Source organism: Vicugna pacos, unplaced genomic scaffold, assembly GCF_048564905.1.
Source record: "Vicugna pacos unplaced genomic scaffold, VicPac4 scaffold_107, whole genome shotgun sequence".
NCBI lineage: Eukaryota > Metazoa > Chordata > Mammalia > Artiodactyla > Camelidae > Vicugna > Vicugna pacos.
This window is the reverse complement of record NW_027328787.1, coordinates 1,455,924-1,472,274: the sequence shown is the minus strand read 5'-3', so window position 1 is coordinate 1,472,274 and position 16,351 is coordinate 1,455,924. Positions and strand designations below refer to the sequence as shown.

General features: G+C 47.5%; 1 protein-coding gene and 1 long non-coding RNA gene across 2 annotated transcripts in view; one reads left to right on the top strand and one right to left on the bottom strand.

Annotated features, from left to right (window-relative positions):
* Positions 1 to 16,351, bottom strand: part of LOC140694884 (trafficking protein particle complex subunit 9-like) — a 385,022-nt gene that overhangs the window by 123,063 nt on the left and 245,608 nt on the right. The window lies entirely within an intron of this gene.
* Positions 3,759 to 7,314, top strand: LOC140694890 (uncharacterized). Its single transcript, XR_012070558.1, has 3 exons — positions 3,759 to 4,009; positions 4,157 to 4,364; positions 7,129 to 7,314. It is a non-coding gene; the product is annotated as an uncharacterized lncRNA (long non-coding RNA).

Below are 16,351 nucleotides of genomic sequence, written 5' to 3'. Positions count from 1 at the left end.
AAAGACTCATAAAACCTCTCCCAGGTCATTCCTGGTATGGACCATTATCCAGGGATCAATCAGGAAATGCAGGAGGAGAGGGGTGGGGGTGGGGGAGAGGGGAGGTTAGATCAGAGCCCACGGAGAGGAGATGCCCCTCCCAGGAGCCTCACACTGGGCAGTGGCTTCTGGCATCCAGCTCTCCTGTTCTCAGGCCCATTCCATCTGCGGGGTTTTCCAAAAACATAATGGTGGAAGGGCCATGGAGGACACCTAGAACTTCCAGAATAGACAGGGGGAGCAGAGTTACCATGCTGGCCCTGGGTTTGGAGACAGACCTGCAGTGGAGACCACAGGCTTCTGAGAAGCCAGTTTCGAAATAAAGGCAGTATGCACTGGAATACCCGGCTCGAGAGAGTGCTTCATCATAGACATGTAATTTACATAGTTCTCACCACTAAATTCTGTGTTCCCAACACGCTACATGAATGACGGCTTCAACACACATTCATTTCTGAGATGTGAAAAAGTGTAGAGCCGCTCTTTCATCCTGCATAATGGGCATGGCTACACTTAAGAACACTTACCAAGATTTCTCAGCAAGAGCCAATTTCGAAATAAAGGCAGTTTGTGCAGGAAAACCCTGTTGGAGTGAGGGCTTCCCCATACACATGTAAGTTATAGAGTTCCCCTCACCATGAAACGCTGTTCCCAACATGCTACATGCATGAAGGCTTCGACACACATTCAGTTCTAAGCTGTTAGCATGTGGAGAGCCGCTCTTTCATTCAGCACAAAAGGCATGGTTACACCCAGGAAGATTTACCCAGATTTCTCAGCTGCTTCCTTCAGCCAGATTCAAAATAAAGGCAGTTTGTGCTGGGAAAGCCTGTTGGAGCGTGTTCAGAGCTGTTTCGGGCTCTGTCCCAGCTGGAGGGTGCAAAGCCCAACCTCCAGAAAGAGGGACCAGGACCCCACCCGCCAGGTGGTGTTGCCTTTGTAGGGGAACAGTGATCTTTGGGTAAGATATATTGCGGCTCTCTCTAAAAACTGCTTTGACTTAAGTTTGCATCCTAGTCACCAGTTCCAGGACAACAGAAAAGGCATACCCTACATCCCTTTGCACTCAACTCTTCCCAAAAGAGCAAATATTTGTCCATGAAAATACCAGCTGCTCTTCTAAGGCCCACTAAATACCCAGCAGTGTGGGCGGTGCACTCTTGATCAGGGACAGGTGGAGAGGGAACAGCGGTCCTCCAGCAGGCTTGGCCTGGTGTGGCAGCTGCGCTGTGGGTGCGTGGTGGGGAGGGAATGCAGGGCATCCTGTTTGAGGGGCCTCTGTGCACGCCTGCATTATAGTCTGAGGTTTCATACAAAGGCTCCAGGCATCCTAACTGGTCAGATACAGCCCCCACCCTTGGGCTGGAACCACCAGGAGATAAGTACCTGTAACAGGGACGGTGCCTGGTGTGGGGAGAGGTCATGGGACCCTCCGGGGGCAGGGGCGGTGGTGCTGGGGAAGGCAGGGGATGCAGTGAAGGGTGGAGGGAGCAGGGTCCTTTGCTTGGGGGTGCGAGTTCTTTGGGAGACCACAGGGAATGGCACACATCATCCCCACCCTATACCCCAAATTCCTAGCCCCGCCAACACAGGGGCTGCTCTGCACCCTCTCAACGTGGCTCTCCTGTAAGACCGCACCCAACCAGGCATCTGGCACCCTGCCCTACCTCCCCTCTTGGGACAGATCCCGTCTTCTTGGAAACTGCCTAGCAGCGCGTATTCAAGGCCGGCAGCCGGCCTGGCGGATCTGCACTTCAGGTGCCCTACCTGGCCAGCCGTGCCTGCCTGGGCTCAGTCCTCTATCTTGCCCACCGGTAGCCTGGGTCCACTTCCGGTGCAAGCGGAGGCCGCGGAGCCCTGGCTGAGCCCCGCACAAGGACAGGTGAGGGTGCCCCCACCCCGCCGCCCCGCCCACTGTTGGCAGCATTGCCCCAGCCTCCGGCCGGTGCCACCTGCAGCTGAGGACCTCCGCGCGGCCCCGCCCGCCCCGGCCCCACCCAGCTGCCCCATAAGCCTCCCCCCACCCCCGTCCTGGCCGCGCCCTTGCTCCCATTGGCTCCGAAAGTTCTGCTCTCGCACGTCTAGCCTCGGGAGGACGCAGACGCAAGCGCTAGGGGAGGGCCCCGCGGCGTTGCCATGGATAAAGACGCCGCGCTCCTCGCGGGCTGGCGTGCGCTTCTGGGGCAGGCAGCGGGCTCCGGAAGTGTGCAGCTGCCCGGGACCATGGCGGTGTTTGCTGCTGGGGATGGCGGCTTGCTTGGCCGGGCCACTAGTTCTGGCCGCGTCAGTCGGCGGCCGACATCCTTTCTGGGGCGGCGTCTCACAGACGGTAAACGTACGGCAGCGCCGTTGGCGGGGCCAGTGGACATGGACCGGGGTGGGATCCGGGTTGGTGTGGCGGCCGGGGAGGGCTGTGGTGCCGGGGAGCGGGTTGGGGCGGGGGGGACAGGGCTGGGGCACAGCCTCCGGCTTTCCTCCCCCTCGGGCTCTGGGGCTTGGACCGCGACTCCGGGTAGCCCTGCGTGGCCGCGGCCTCCCAGAACCCCTGGGAAGGGCAGGTGGAGGACCCGTCTTTTATGAAGCGGGGCCTTACCCGCGTTTTGAAGAGCCCCAGAATCAGATGTTGGAATAGGGTGGTTTATCAGCCTTGTATATCAGCAGGGAAATTTCAGTTCCATCCAGATGTTGGCTCCTTCGCTAAAACTCAGGAATAAGACAAGGGTCAGTGTCAATTAGCAGTTATCTAGGGCTTGACTCAAAATAGACTGTGCGGGGTGTAGAGATGGTAGATGGGCCCTCCCTTTCAAGGTTGGTAGTCTTCTGGGATTAGAGGCCTCAGTTGAGGATTACATCCTCATCTGCAGTAATGGAGGTTGTGGGAAACATTAACACAGAGAAGGGAGGGGTGTTGCTGCGGTAACTCATTAAAGAAGCCAGGACACTTGCCTGGCTCTTGTGTAGGAGAGTCTCGCCTAGGGTAGGGCAGCAGTTATCAAAGTGAGTCCGAGGCCCCTGAGATGCAAGACTATTTTCGTAGGAACGCCGGGAAGTCACCTGCCTTTTGCACACTCTTGCACTCCCGAGTTTCCTGTGGGGTTTTCCAGGGAAAACCTAGTCTGTGATATCACAAAACAGGTAATGTAGAGGCAGATAGAATTAAGCTCTCACCAGTCCAAAAGAGATTCTCAGAAATTAAAATCACTGCTATTCCTCTCATTAATGATTTTTGTTTAGAAAAATATACTTATTTTTTGCTTAAGAGTATTAATGGTATCATGTAGTAGGTTGTTATTATTTTTAAGTGAACTCATAAGCATTTTTTAAAGTTCTTATTTAACTTCTAACACAGGAACTATTGATAGATTTAACCCACATAAACAGCAGCCTTTTGAAGTCCTCAGTATTTAAGAGTGTACAGGGGTCTTTAGGCCAAGAAGTTTGAGATTCCCTGGAGAACGGGTGCTCAGGTACTAGTCAGGTGCTTAGCGTTGATAGACAGATGCCAAGATGTCTTCTGCATGTGCTCCCGGACTCGAAATAATTGGCCACACAGAGATCGGTGGGCAGTGCCTCCACTATACAAACCAGAAGCTGCTGAACGTGTCTTGAGTCTAGGCCATGTGCTGTGCAGAGATTCCCATTGTATCTGTTCTATCTAAGCCGGGATTCCTGTGCAGAGACCTGGCTCTGAAGACCCGCTCTCCTTTGCTCCCTGCCAGGTACCTTCTGTGTTATGTCAACCCTCCGGAGGGCTTCAGCCTCCGTAGGGGCGTCTGTATCCACATCGCCTTCCTCCTGAAGACCCTGCTGAAAATGGAAGAGTCGGTGCTGGTGATACCCCCTTGGGGCCGCCTCTACCATTAGCAGAGCCTGGACATCCACCAGGTCCGGATTCCCTGGTCTGACTTTTTTGATCTCTCAAGTCTCAACAGAAACATCCCTGACAATGAGTACGAACAGTTCATTGCAGGTGAGATGGTGATCGTTTAACTGGGGCCAGACGGTTTTTGTTCTGGTTCCGATGTGAACATCGGGCCGTCTTGCTTCGGGTTTGTCAGTCTGCTTAGGGGCCGTGCTCATGTTTCCTGCACTGCAGGTGAATTTGGTCTTTCCACAGTTTTTCTCAGGAAATATATCTGAAGTGTATGAGCTCTGTGTTCCCTCCCCTCTGAAAACCCTGGCCTTCTGGTGAGATGGAGCGGTGACAAGGAGGCCACTGCCACAGAGGCCTTGTCCCAGCAGGACTCGCTCCCTGGGCAGTAAGGGCCATTCTTACCTGAAGGAAAACACGATGTATGTGTACCATGGGCCACGTGCTGGAGAAGGTATGTAACCTCTCATTCAGTATAATTTGGTCCTGCTCAAGCTTCCCATTTTACTTTTTGTAGGAGGTAAGATTTGAAGATTTTCTTTGAATACAGCTATTTAGAGCTTATCTTTTTTTTTAATTGAAATGTGGTTGATTTACAATGTTTAGTTAGTTTCAGATATACAGCTGTTTTGTTAGTTTCAGGTATACAGCATAGTGATTCAGTTGTACATATACATAGTCTATTCTTTTTCAGGTTCTTTTCCATTATAGGTTGCAAGATACTGAACATTTTCCCCTGTGTTCTACAGTGAATCCTTGCTGTTTGTCTGTTTTACATATAGTAGTTTGTAATTGTTAATCCCAAACTCCTAAGTTTGTTTCCTAAGTCTGTGAGTCTGTTTTTGTTTTGTAAATAAGTTTATTTGTATCTTTTTTAAAAATTCCACATATAAGTGGTATCATATGTTACTTGTCTTTCTCTGTCTGAGTTATTTCACTTTAGTGTGATAATCTCCAAGTCCATCCATGTTGCTGTAAATGGCATTATTTCCTTCTTTGTTACAACTGTGTAATATTCTTTTATATCAAAATACTACATCTTTATCCAGTCATTTGTCAGTGGGCGTTTAGGTTGCTTCTATGTCTTGGTCATTGAAAACAATGCTGCTGTGAACATTGGGGTGCAGGTATATTTTGAAATTAAGGTTCCCTCTGGATATATGCCCAGGAGTGGGATTGCTGGATCAAATGATGTCTTTTTTTAGTCTTTTGAGGTATCTCCATATTGTTTTCCACATTGGCTTCACCAAACTACATTCCCAGCAATAATGTAGGAGGGTTCCCTTTTCTCCAAGCCTCTCCAGCATCTATGGTGAGTGGATGTTTGAATGGTGGCCATTCTGAGTAGTGTGAGGTGATAACTTATTGTAGTTTTGATTTGCATTTCTAAGATAATTAGCGATATTGTGCCTTTTTTTCATATGCCTATTGGCCATTTGTATATCTTCATTGGAGAATTGCTTGTTTAGTTGTTCTGCCCATTTTTGGATTGGGTTGTTTATTTTTTTTTCTTATTAAGTTGTATGAACTATTTTTATAGTCTACAAGTTAAGCCATGTTCAGTCTCATCTTTTGCAAATATTTTCTCACATTCCATAGGTTGTCTTTTCATTTTGCTTATGGTTTCTATTGCTTTGAAATAGCTGATAGGTGTAACTAGGTCCCATTTGTTTATTTTGGCTTTTATTTTCTGTTGCTTGGGTGGATTGCCCTAGGAAAACACTGCTGAGATAGATGTCAAATAATGTTTTGCCTATGTTTTCTTCTGAGAGTTTTTTAGCGTCTTGTCTAATGTTTAAGTCTTTAAGCCATTTAGAGTTTGTTTCTTTTTTGGTTTTTTTTTTCAACTCTATTATATGCTTTCGATTTGTGGTTACCCTATTTTTCAAGTATATCAACCCATTATCATATCTATTTCCTTTAGACTGATAATCACGTAGGCTCCAACACATCCTAAGAATAATGAGAAAAAGGAAAAAGAAAGAGAAAAAAATCTATCTTTTCTTGCTACCGTCTCCCTTTCCCACCTTTTTGTATTTTGATATACTTTTTCTTTTTTACATCTTCATGTTTATTGTCTTGTAACTCGTTATTTCATTTCCAATGATGGTTTTCCCATTTCTATAGCATCCTGCTTCCTTTCTGTTTAGAGTAGAACCTTTTAATGTCTCTGTTTGGTTCCATAATGCTGAATTATCTCCCTAACCCCCTCCACCCTGAGCCTCTGAATACTCAGTACAGGGAAGCCAAAACATCCTAGCCTTCATCAGTCTTGGGATGCAATCTTCAGAGTGGGAAAGAAGAATCATTGAAAAATAATATTCTGTTTGTTGCTTTCTACCCTTGCCCAGAGAGTGAGAATCACCTCTGAAGGCGGAGGAAGAAAGATGGGGGCATGGGGCACAAAGTCTTTTCTCCTTTTGCTACTGAAAAAATGATTTCTTTTGTAATTAGTGATGATGCCCTTTAAATTGGTAAGATCGGGATTCCACAGCTTCAGCGCCTGTGAATAACCAGCTGGGAGAAAGCTCTCCAGGGCCCCTGCAGTGGGAAAGGCAGCCCCTCTGAGCACCTGTTGTTCTGTATTCTTCCGGCCTCCACACAGTTTCGCTAGGCACTGTGCAGGACGATGCAGTTCCCCAAGGTGGAGGACTGGGAGACCCCTGCTTGGTGGCAAGCCACAGGAGCCCACACTTGAAGGACAAAATGAAGAGTAGTGGGGCGGGCATAGGAACAGAGGATGGTTGAGACCCAGGATAGTTTCCTGGAGGCCAGCAGGTGAGACTGGCGGGGCAGATGGGGCCCTGGTGCATGGGCAGTCCTTGAGGGATCTGAAGCAAAGATATGAACCAAGATACTGGATTCGTGTGGGGGTAAATCGCCCCCTGGAGGCCACGTGGCAGTGCAGCGAGCCCAGGAGGAGAGGGCATTTCCCCAAAGTTGGGTTGACAGATCACAACCAACTCACTGGGAACCGAGAGGTACAGAGATATTGTTACCTTTTTGTCCCTCTTCCTGGAAAAAAAATTGCTTCCTGTTGAATAGCCTGTGTAGTTAGTGAGAATTAAAGACATGAAGTAACATTTCCTCAAAAGTCATCCATTGTGCAGTTGTTAATAAGGGTCAAATGCAAACTTGAATAGATTAAATCAAAGTCATCATCGTATTTTAAAATCTTTTAAAATAAAAAATCTTGCTGTCTTTGTTCTTCATTTCAGGGTTCACTTGGTGATAATAGTAACAAAAGCAACAGCAAACCTTTAAAGAATTCTGTCCTGCTGTTCAAGGAACTCTGTGTTCATGACAAACAAATGAGGTGGCACTTTACAGGAAGGACAGTCATTAATCACACAGCTAGTAAATGGCAGGGGTGGGACTTGAACCCAAGCTGTCTGACCCCAGAGCCCCCTCTCAGGCCCTTCAGTGCAGCTCATCACTTGGTATGCCCAACAGAGGCCAGCATTAAAGAGCAGCATGACCTTGGCTGCTTGGCCTCTGTTTCTTCATCTGTAGAATGGGGGTGTGGGCAGTGAACTCTGTGAGCTCAGTGGTCACTTCCTCCAGCTCTGCTATTCTACTGCTTTGAGTTAATTTAAGAAGTATCCGAGCCCCTGAATGGCCCACCCATAGGCTGGCGCTTTGCTAGGCCGTGGGTTACGGAGAAAAATAAGATCAGCCTGCTTCTCCAAGGAGCCTGTGTCCCTCCACGGCAAACGGCTTTGAGGCCCAGGCTCCCTCGCTGGCAGTCGGGGACTGGGCAGGAATGTCTGATAGAAGATGGAGGCAGAGCCCTTCCGGGAACAGTGGTGGCCACAGAGCTATCAGGAGCGGGAGCATCTGTCCAGGCTGCTGAGAGGGGGGCCCTCATGAGGCCAGTAGCCCCCCCAAACTAAGCCCTCAGGACAAAGATCCAGCCATTCCTGCAGTGTCACAACAGAGCCAGTCCATCCTCATCACTGTGCCCCTGTGCTCCTTTGTCCTGGGGCCTCTCTTCCCCCTACACCCAGAAGACTCATCTCTCTCTCTTCTCTGAGTGTCCCCTCACTTCACCCATGGTCCCTGCTTCCTAGGCCACCATCTCTGGAGTTGACGATTTGCCCCCTCACACTCTCCGTTTGATCAGGAGCCTGGGTTGACCTCCTTGTGCTCACTTTCCCCCATGAGGTGATTTCTCCTCCTCTCTTGGGAATACCTGGAAAACCCAGTCCATTCCTAGCAGTGCCTGCCACCCTGGCCTCCCTGCTCATCTGCCTCAGTCAGGAGCAGCTGGACCACCAACTCTGTATTGCCTCACCGCCTACCATCAAGACGTCAATGTTGATTCTCCCTCCACCACCCAGTATGGTCATTGTAGGGTCTTCTTCTCCGTCAGCCTGAGCCAGACACCTCCCATTCACCCTACCCCCGGGCTCATACCCGGGCGTGTCTCCACCCCAGGTCCAGCCTCTCTCCTTTATGTGCCCAACTCTAGCCATCCAGCTGCTTCTCCACCAGCCTCGTTGGCCCTCCTTCACCCTCACTGGGGCATCATGCACTGACTCCTCTGCTTTCCTACCTGTCCACGTTCCTCTTACTTCCACTTCCCCACCTTCCAGCTCTGCATCCACAGTCAGCACTCTCTTTATGACAAACAAAACTCCCTTGACCCTTGATCTTTTCATTTCCTCACCAGGATGACTTCCATCTCGGTTCACCCAGCTCTATTTGTTCTGAGCCTGCAGGCAGCAGGCTCTCCCAGCACAGATTTCTAAGACTACAAATCAATGCCCAGCATGTTGCCACTGCCAGGCAATCCTCCAGGATTTCTCTAGTGAGCACATTTCCCCACTTGCCACACAGTGGTGTCAACATTCTATGCTCTCTGCACACCTCTAAGCTTCCCTCTGTCTCTTCCCTGACTCCCAGCAGATGGCCTTGCCTCCTGCTTCAGAGAGAATGACATGTTACTTGAAGGGAACTCGCTCACCTGCAGCAAATCTGCTCACCTCACCTTTTATCTGTCCCTCTCCCACCTGGACTCTAGCTGTAGTTGTTCTTAATTTAGTGAGTTTAGTTGACATATATATACACAGTTAAAAGCTTAGCACACTATAGGCTACCTTCTTGGGCTTACTTTTTCAATTTAACATAGGGTGTATGATGCATCCACTTCGTTGCATGTACCTGCAGTTCATTTGTTTTAACTGATCTTAAATGTTGTGTGTGTGACAGTAACACAAGGCAAGTGTAAGCCAGGATTCAGGATGCTGGTTACTTCCTGTGAGAAGAGGCCTAGGGCAGGATAGGACACAGTATGTCACTGTCAATAGTCCTGTTCTGGTGCTGGGTGACAGGTTCACAACTGTTTCTTATAATATTAATTTTAATACATAAATACTTCTGACAGGCACCTAAGGTGAGAATGTGTCATGAGCCAAGATATACAATGGATAATATTACATCATTATTGTTATGTAATCTTGTTATAAAATATAATATTCATAATCCTACATTGTTATGTGTTATATATTATATAGATGCATGAATTATATATTATGTATATAAATAACTACATATGTATTATATACTATCTGATAATAAATAAACAGAACATAACATGCTAGTATATCTACTATTATGTATTATTTAATAAATAATATACTATATCCTGTTATATGACATGGCACCTAATCTTTAATCAAATAAAAATATGTCACTATATGTAATGGTAATTAATAAAATTAAATGAAAATGCCCGCAGCTTTTAACGCCAACACCGCTCCAGCTGTCACTGTCTATCTTCTTCCCTTTCATGGTCGAGGTCCTCACGGTGCTATCTGTTCCCCTTTTCATCTCGTTATCCTGAACCTTCCTCCCCCTCCCATCCCATGCTGCCTTCTTCCCCGTGGTCCCTCTAGTCACCAGCGGCCTCTGGGGCACTGATTTCAGGGCAGTGTCTCAGGCCCAAGCTCACCCGCCTGTCCTCCACCTCTGCCACTGCTGGTGGGGACAGGGCGGGGGGCAGAGTGCACCTGTTGTCCTGGAAGAGAATACAGCACAGACTCCGTGACCAGCAGGAGGTGTGGCCGGAACCTGCAGGACTGGGGGGAGAGCCAGACTGTCTGCATCCAGACCGGGGGCACTTGGAGTGTGAAGAAGCCCAGTCCTCACTGCCCCTGAAGTGAGGAAAACACCCTCAGGTGAGTTAAAGTGCTTATGACCTAGGTCTGTTGGCTGCAAAGGACAAAGGGGTCCCTAAGGGGAGGTTAGTTGATGTTCCAGGCCCCACAAAGGCCCTAAGGGCTGGCGGGGAAGCAGGCTGGACGCTCCACTGGACCCAGTGTCCCCTCGGGGGTGGGGCCTTCCGGAACAAGCAGAAAGCCCTCAGTCTCTTGGGGAACGCGGCAGTGTGGGAGCATCCCTGCAGTGAGTCAAGTGACGTCAGGGCCTGTGGGATCCGTTTTTATGGCCACATTGAGCCACAGCAGAAGCCACAGCAGGAGTGGATTCCTGTCTCTCCAGCTGACATCCTCGTGTCTGAGTGCCAGGCTTCAGACCCGATCCCCTGGGGTGCTAGGACAGTTATACACAGAGGCGGCTCTGGGAGGCCTCAAGAGGGCTGTACTGGCCTTGCTGTCGACATGATTACACAAAGATCAAACAATCCATCGATGGGAAGAAAATAAGAACCATGGTCACATCTGGACCGCAAGCTTAGATGTGGTATATGGGTGATATTTATCGACAATCTGGCGAGGATCTGGTCAAAGCTAGAGGCCAAGGCAGCAAACCGGTAGTGACACTAAGGAACATCGTGGTGCAGAGGCTGGATTGGGGGTCTGAAGGCTCCTCCCAGGAGGAGCCTCAGTGTTTGGGAGGTAGCTAATGTGCCTGCTTCATGTCACTAGCAAGTGATGCCACCTGCGGAAAATCAGCTATAATCCTGAGCCGGGTCAGCCCTGGGTGATGTGATAAAGGCTCCTACAAGAGGAGGCGCCAGACGGATAGTGAACCAACCAACAGGCTGATGAGTTTCTGGCCTGTGTTTATCGTGCTTTCGCAGCCAAGAATGAGGAGAGAGTTGAATGGTTCACCATGAAGATTTTAACAACTTAAGAGAGTTCCGTGTCTCACTGCATTTCAGTGTCACCCGGAGGAATTCAAGAGGTGTTTAGACCCAGAAGGGACTAACAGCCTCTTGGTTCCTCATCAACCTGACAAACCCACCAGCCCTCTATGGCCAGACCTTGGCAAGTGCCTTCCCTTGTTCTAACAAATCCCTTTCCACTCACGCCTGTGGTATGCTTTTATTTTTGTTTAATTAATGGGAATGAAGATACCTTACAGCCTCTTCAGACCTTTCCTTAGGCCTTCTGCTCTTAGACCCCGGCAAGGGGGCCCGCTGCCCTGGGTCCTGCACTGCAGAGGGTCCCTCTGGCCCTGACACTTCCTCTGGCCATGCCCTCCATGGGGTGGAGTCAGCAGGGCCAAGGGGGCAGGGTCATTGGCTCCATCCCATGCTCTAGAAGCCCAGGACCCCAGATGCCCTGTCTCAGCAGCCCCTGACCCATTCCTAGTGCCTGCACCGGCTCTCCCGGAAGCTCAGATTCCCAGGACTCACAGAGAGGCCAAAGGGCAGCTGTATGTATGGAGGGTATGAGCAGATCCCGAATGTGAGTTTTGAGTGTCCCCCTGTGAACATCCAAGGCCACTTGTGGCAAGGGATGGACCCAGCATTGGGAAGAAAAGGATCAGGCTAGTGGTCAGAGACTGGGAATCAGCTCTCCCCACACGCTCACTTTCTTTGCCGGACTCCCCTGTGTCTTGGAATTCTAAATTTGAACCTGGTCTTCCCCCTTATAATGAACGTATATTTGTAAAGGCAGGACTTTAGAACCTACTGCACTTAACATGTTTACATGTACAGGATGTGAGCTCCCAGGTATGCTCTGGCCTGCACTTCCAAAGGTCCAGAGCAGTTATGTTGGCTCTACTGAGACTGTAATTGGTAAAGACCATCTCCAGAGAGGAGAGCTCCTGCTTCACGCTCCAAAGTCAGGACCTTCTGAGTGGATAAAACAATGGACACTGTGACCCTCAATTGTAAATTGATTTAGAATAACGCCAAAGTGTGTAAGACGTGTGTGTGTGCACGCGCGCACCTGGGGACGTGTGTTGTACATGACTGTGTGTTTGTGTGTGCTCACGTGCACCTGGGGATGTATGTGGTTCTGTATGTTATGTGTGTGTGTGCGCCTGAGGATGTGTGTGGTTGTGCGTATGTTATGGGTGTGTGGGTGGTACATGACTCCATGTGTGTGTGCCCGTGGGGATGTATGTGGACTAGAGCCAGTGTGTCTGCACGTGTGTTTGTGTGTACGTGCATGCATTACTTTTAATAGTAGAAGCTGTCCTTTAGAAATACGATGTAGTAAAAATTGTATGATGTCCTTTGCTGTATAAATCAAAATTAAAATTATCTTCAATCACCAGAAATTTAGTCCCCCTCAGATTCTGTTTTTTTTCCATATTGATTATGTCCTCATTTTACTGATGAGGAAACTGTAGCTTAGAGATGTTGACTGACTCAACCAAGGGCATGGAGCTCGCGCGCCCAGGGCCAGGACCCAGTCCAAGCCGCACTGCTCCAGAGGCCTGGAGCCCTGCTCATGATCATGCGTGGCCTCTTGGCGGGGGAACAGATTCTGATGGGCTGTGGCCAGTGTGCAGGCTGCCCGTGCCGGGGACTCGGGAAGCCGGGTGGAGAGTACCAGACAGCAGACAAGAGTGAAGGGCTGCTCAGAAGTCAGATAGTTTCCTAGGTCTTGGATGAGGAAGGAGGCTCACTGCTCATCCTTGATCCCTTTGCTGGTGGCCAAAAGGGACCAAGGCCCACGAGAGCACTTCTGGGAGCTGCCTGCCAACACCTGGAAAAGGACTGCTCAGGACTGGCTCTGCAGTAGGAGCAGAGGAAGGGAATGTCGCCTCCTGGTGGACATCCTTTGTGATGGCAGTAGGAGGCCTAGGAGCCTTGGTATCGAGGTGGCAAGGCAAGGTCCTAGTGGATGATCGTTTCCACGTGTCTTAAAAATCATTGCTTCATATATTTTATCCATTTTGTGGTTTATTTTAGGGTGGTAAATATGGTCAGTGTTACTCCATATTACCTAGATTAATTAATTTTTTTATTGTTAATTTTCTCTTCAGTGATTTGGAAGCTATATTGCCTCTTAAAGAAAATTCTCTCTAAATCTTTATAAATCATCTCTAAGTTCATAAATTTTTATGCAATTGGACCAGTATTCCTATAAGAGTCTCAAAAATGAAATAATCTATTAGATCCTGTTCCTCAATAATGATAAATTTAGCATATTTTACCTCTCTGTTGTTCTAAATTGTGTGTGTGTGTGTTTGTGTGCTCCAGTTACTACTTTTTAGACAGTTGCTTTAAGTTTGTTACATTAACAAAGAAAATATAGGTATATACATCTTGGATTTCATTGCTCACTACCACTATTTAATCCCATGTCTTTCCCACTTTTGAGTTATTTACTTATTGGGATTTCCCAATCAACTGGACACATGATTGACTAATTGTTTTTGAGTGGTGGACTTGGAACACTTACATATCTATATGCAGATTTATGTTCTCCTCGTCAACAATTCTCAGAGTGTTGTTGATGGCCCAAGCCTTGTTTTAAATTAAGGCATTGTTTTTCATCACCAAAAAAAAAAATTATTAATTTAAGGTGTTGTCTTTTTATGGCTGGCTAGTCTTTTATGGTGAATGGATATTAATAGAGATTTCCTTAACCTTCCTCCTTCTTTTTGCCATAACTCGAATTCATTGAGAAACATGTTTTTACCATTTCTCAGATGGGCTTCAACTTTGACTTCTGCTTTAAACCATCACCCCACTCTTTTTCTCCATGCTTATTCCTGAAAAAGTGAGCTCTCTATTGGTTTATAGGTGGTTCCCGTCAAAGATTTGTGACTCCCTGTCCAAAGTTCCAAAGGAAGAGAAAAGGAAAGATTCCTGTTTCTGGTGGTTACATTTTGTCAGGTTAGAGATCTAGTTATCCATGTGGCTGCAGTGGAATCTGCAATATCTTGGCTCAGAGTTTCGTTTTTCTGGCTTACTAGGGGAACCGCATTAGCTGGGGTCACGTCGCTGTGGCCGTTGTCAGGATCCTGGGACTGAGGCAGCCCCTTTGCCTCCTTGTTATTTTGATCTTGCAAACTGGGTCCCAGTTATGTGAACCCTGCACCTGGTGGCCAGGATCGCCCCACACGTGACGTGTACCCAGTTCCTTGGCGTCCCTCACTGCTGTCAGCTAGTTCCAGTAAGAGTACGTGATGGCTTCCACTACTGTCCTTCCTCCATCCTCTCCAGGCAGGCCCTCCTTTCCCACTAGTTGGCCCTAAACCTTCTCTCCTGCTCTACATACGCTGACGGAATTCCTCAGGGTTTCCAGCAGGTAGATGGGTCTCTTCTATGTTTGGACCCCTTCAGTGCTTGCAGTGAAAATATAGGATGTGGGAAGGAGGAGCTTGGGGATTCTCCATATCTAGGGCCTCCCTATCCAGCAGATTCAACTAACGGTGGATTGAAAATATTGTTGAAAAAACAGAAAGTTTGAAAAAGCAACACTTGAATTTGCCATACACTGGCAACTACTTACATAACATTCATGTTGTATTAGATACCATGAGTAATCTAGAGATAACTTAAAGTACACAGGAGGACACAGTGAAAGAGAAAGTGACAACAAATATATGTGTATACTCATGTATAACTGAAAACTTGTGCTGTATGCTGGAATTTGATACAACTTTGCAAAATGACTATAACTCAATAAAAAAAGTTTGTATATATATATAAAAGTAGATGGGGGGATGTACATGAGTCCCATGCAAGTCCTATGTCATTTTATACAAGAGGCGTCAGCATCCATGGATGTTGACTTCAGGGTGAGTCCTGGAACCAGTGCCCCATGGTTACCAAGGGATTACTGGAAGTCCAGGCTCCTTATCCCAGCCTGCCATGTCCCCACATGGTCTGACTCCTACCTGTACCACACTTCCCTTGTCACTCTCCTCCAGCCCTGGCAGACTGCCCTCTGATTCTTGAACAGGCCACACTCACTGCACTTCATGTCTGGCCCTTAGAAATACCCATTACTTTCTGAGCATGGCTCTGCTTTCACAAGATGGGCTGCATTGTCACTAGAGAAGTCAGTGTGGAGGTTCCTTTAAAAACTGAAAATGGACTTAACTCATGATCCAGCCTTCCCATTCCCGGGCATATGTCAGAAGAAAACTCTAATTCAAAAAGTCACATGCACCTCAATGCTCACAGCAGCAGTATTTATAATAGCCAGGACATGGCAACAACCCAAATGTCCATTGACAGGTGACTGGATAAAGAAGTAGTAGTATATTTATACAATGGAATACTACTCAGCCATGAAAAAACAAATAATGTCATTTGCAGCAACATGGATGGACGTAGAGACAGTCATTCTAAGTGAAGTAAACCAGAAAAAGAGAAAAATGCCATATGATATCACTTATATGTGGAATCAAAAAAAGAAACATATGAACTTAAATACAGAAGATAAACAGACCCACAGACATAGAGAAACAAACTTACGGTTTACAGGGAGAGAAGGAGATGGGAAGGGATAAATATGGGGATTCGAAAAGTGCCCCTCTTGGGGAGTGATGGAAATGTTAGCTATCTTGATCGTGGTTATGGTTTTCTGGGTGTAGACATTTATCAAATTCACCAAGTAGTACATGTGAAATATGTGTATTTTATTGTACAGGTATCATACCACAATAAACGTGCCCTTAAAAAAAAAAACAGGAAAACACTGGCAGCATTTTGTCCTACGTTTTTATGTGTCTTAAGTGAGTGGGTCTTCAAGATTCTGGTCTGCCATATTTTCTGAACCAGAAGTGCCCTCCTTCCCTTTTCTTTGGTAAACTGTCAGTGGGTGGCATTTATTCCCATGGCTTCAACTGCCCTCTGTCCAATGATTAACTGTCAAATCTTTTCCAGCATGGACATCTCAGTTCAGTCCCAGAAATATATTTCTAATTGACAAGTAGACATTCACATTTGGTTAGCACATAAAAATCTCAAGCTCTGTTTGTCTGGATTTACACTCGCCCAGAACTAATTTTACTTTTTCAAACAATGGCATCACTGTCCCATCTCTTTTCTGTGCCAAACATCTGGGAGTTTTCCTTTACTTTTCCACTCCCTCACCCCCATCAGTACTACAATTCTATTCCTTAATGTCCCCCAACTAAGTCCCTGCTCCTCGCTCCCCACTGCATTAATTCCCACCCCTTTCTAGTCTCCCCAGTGCTGTACTTTAGAGTGAACAATCCACTTTGCTCACTTTTAATGACTAATCTGTGTCACTCTCCTCCTTAAAACCGCAAAGAATTCCA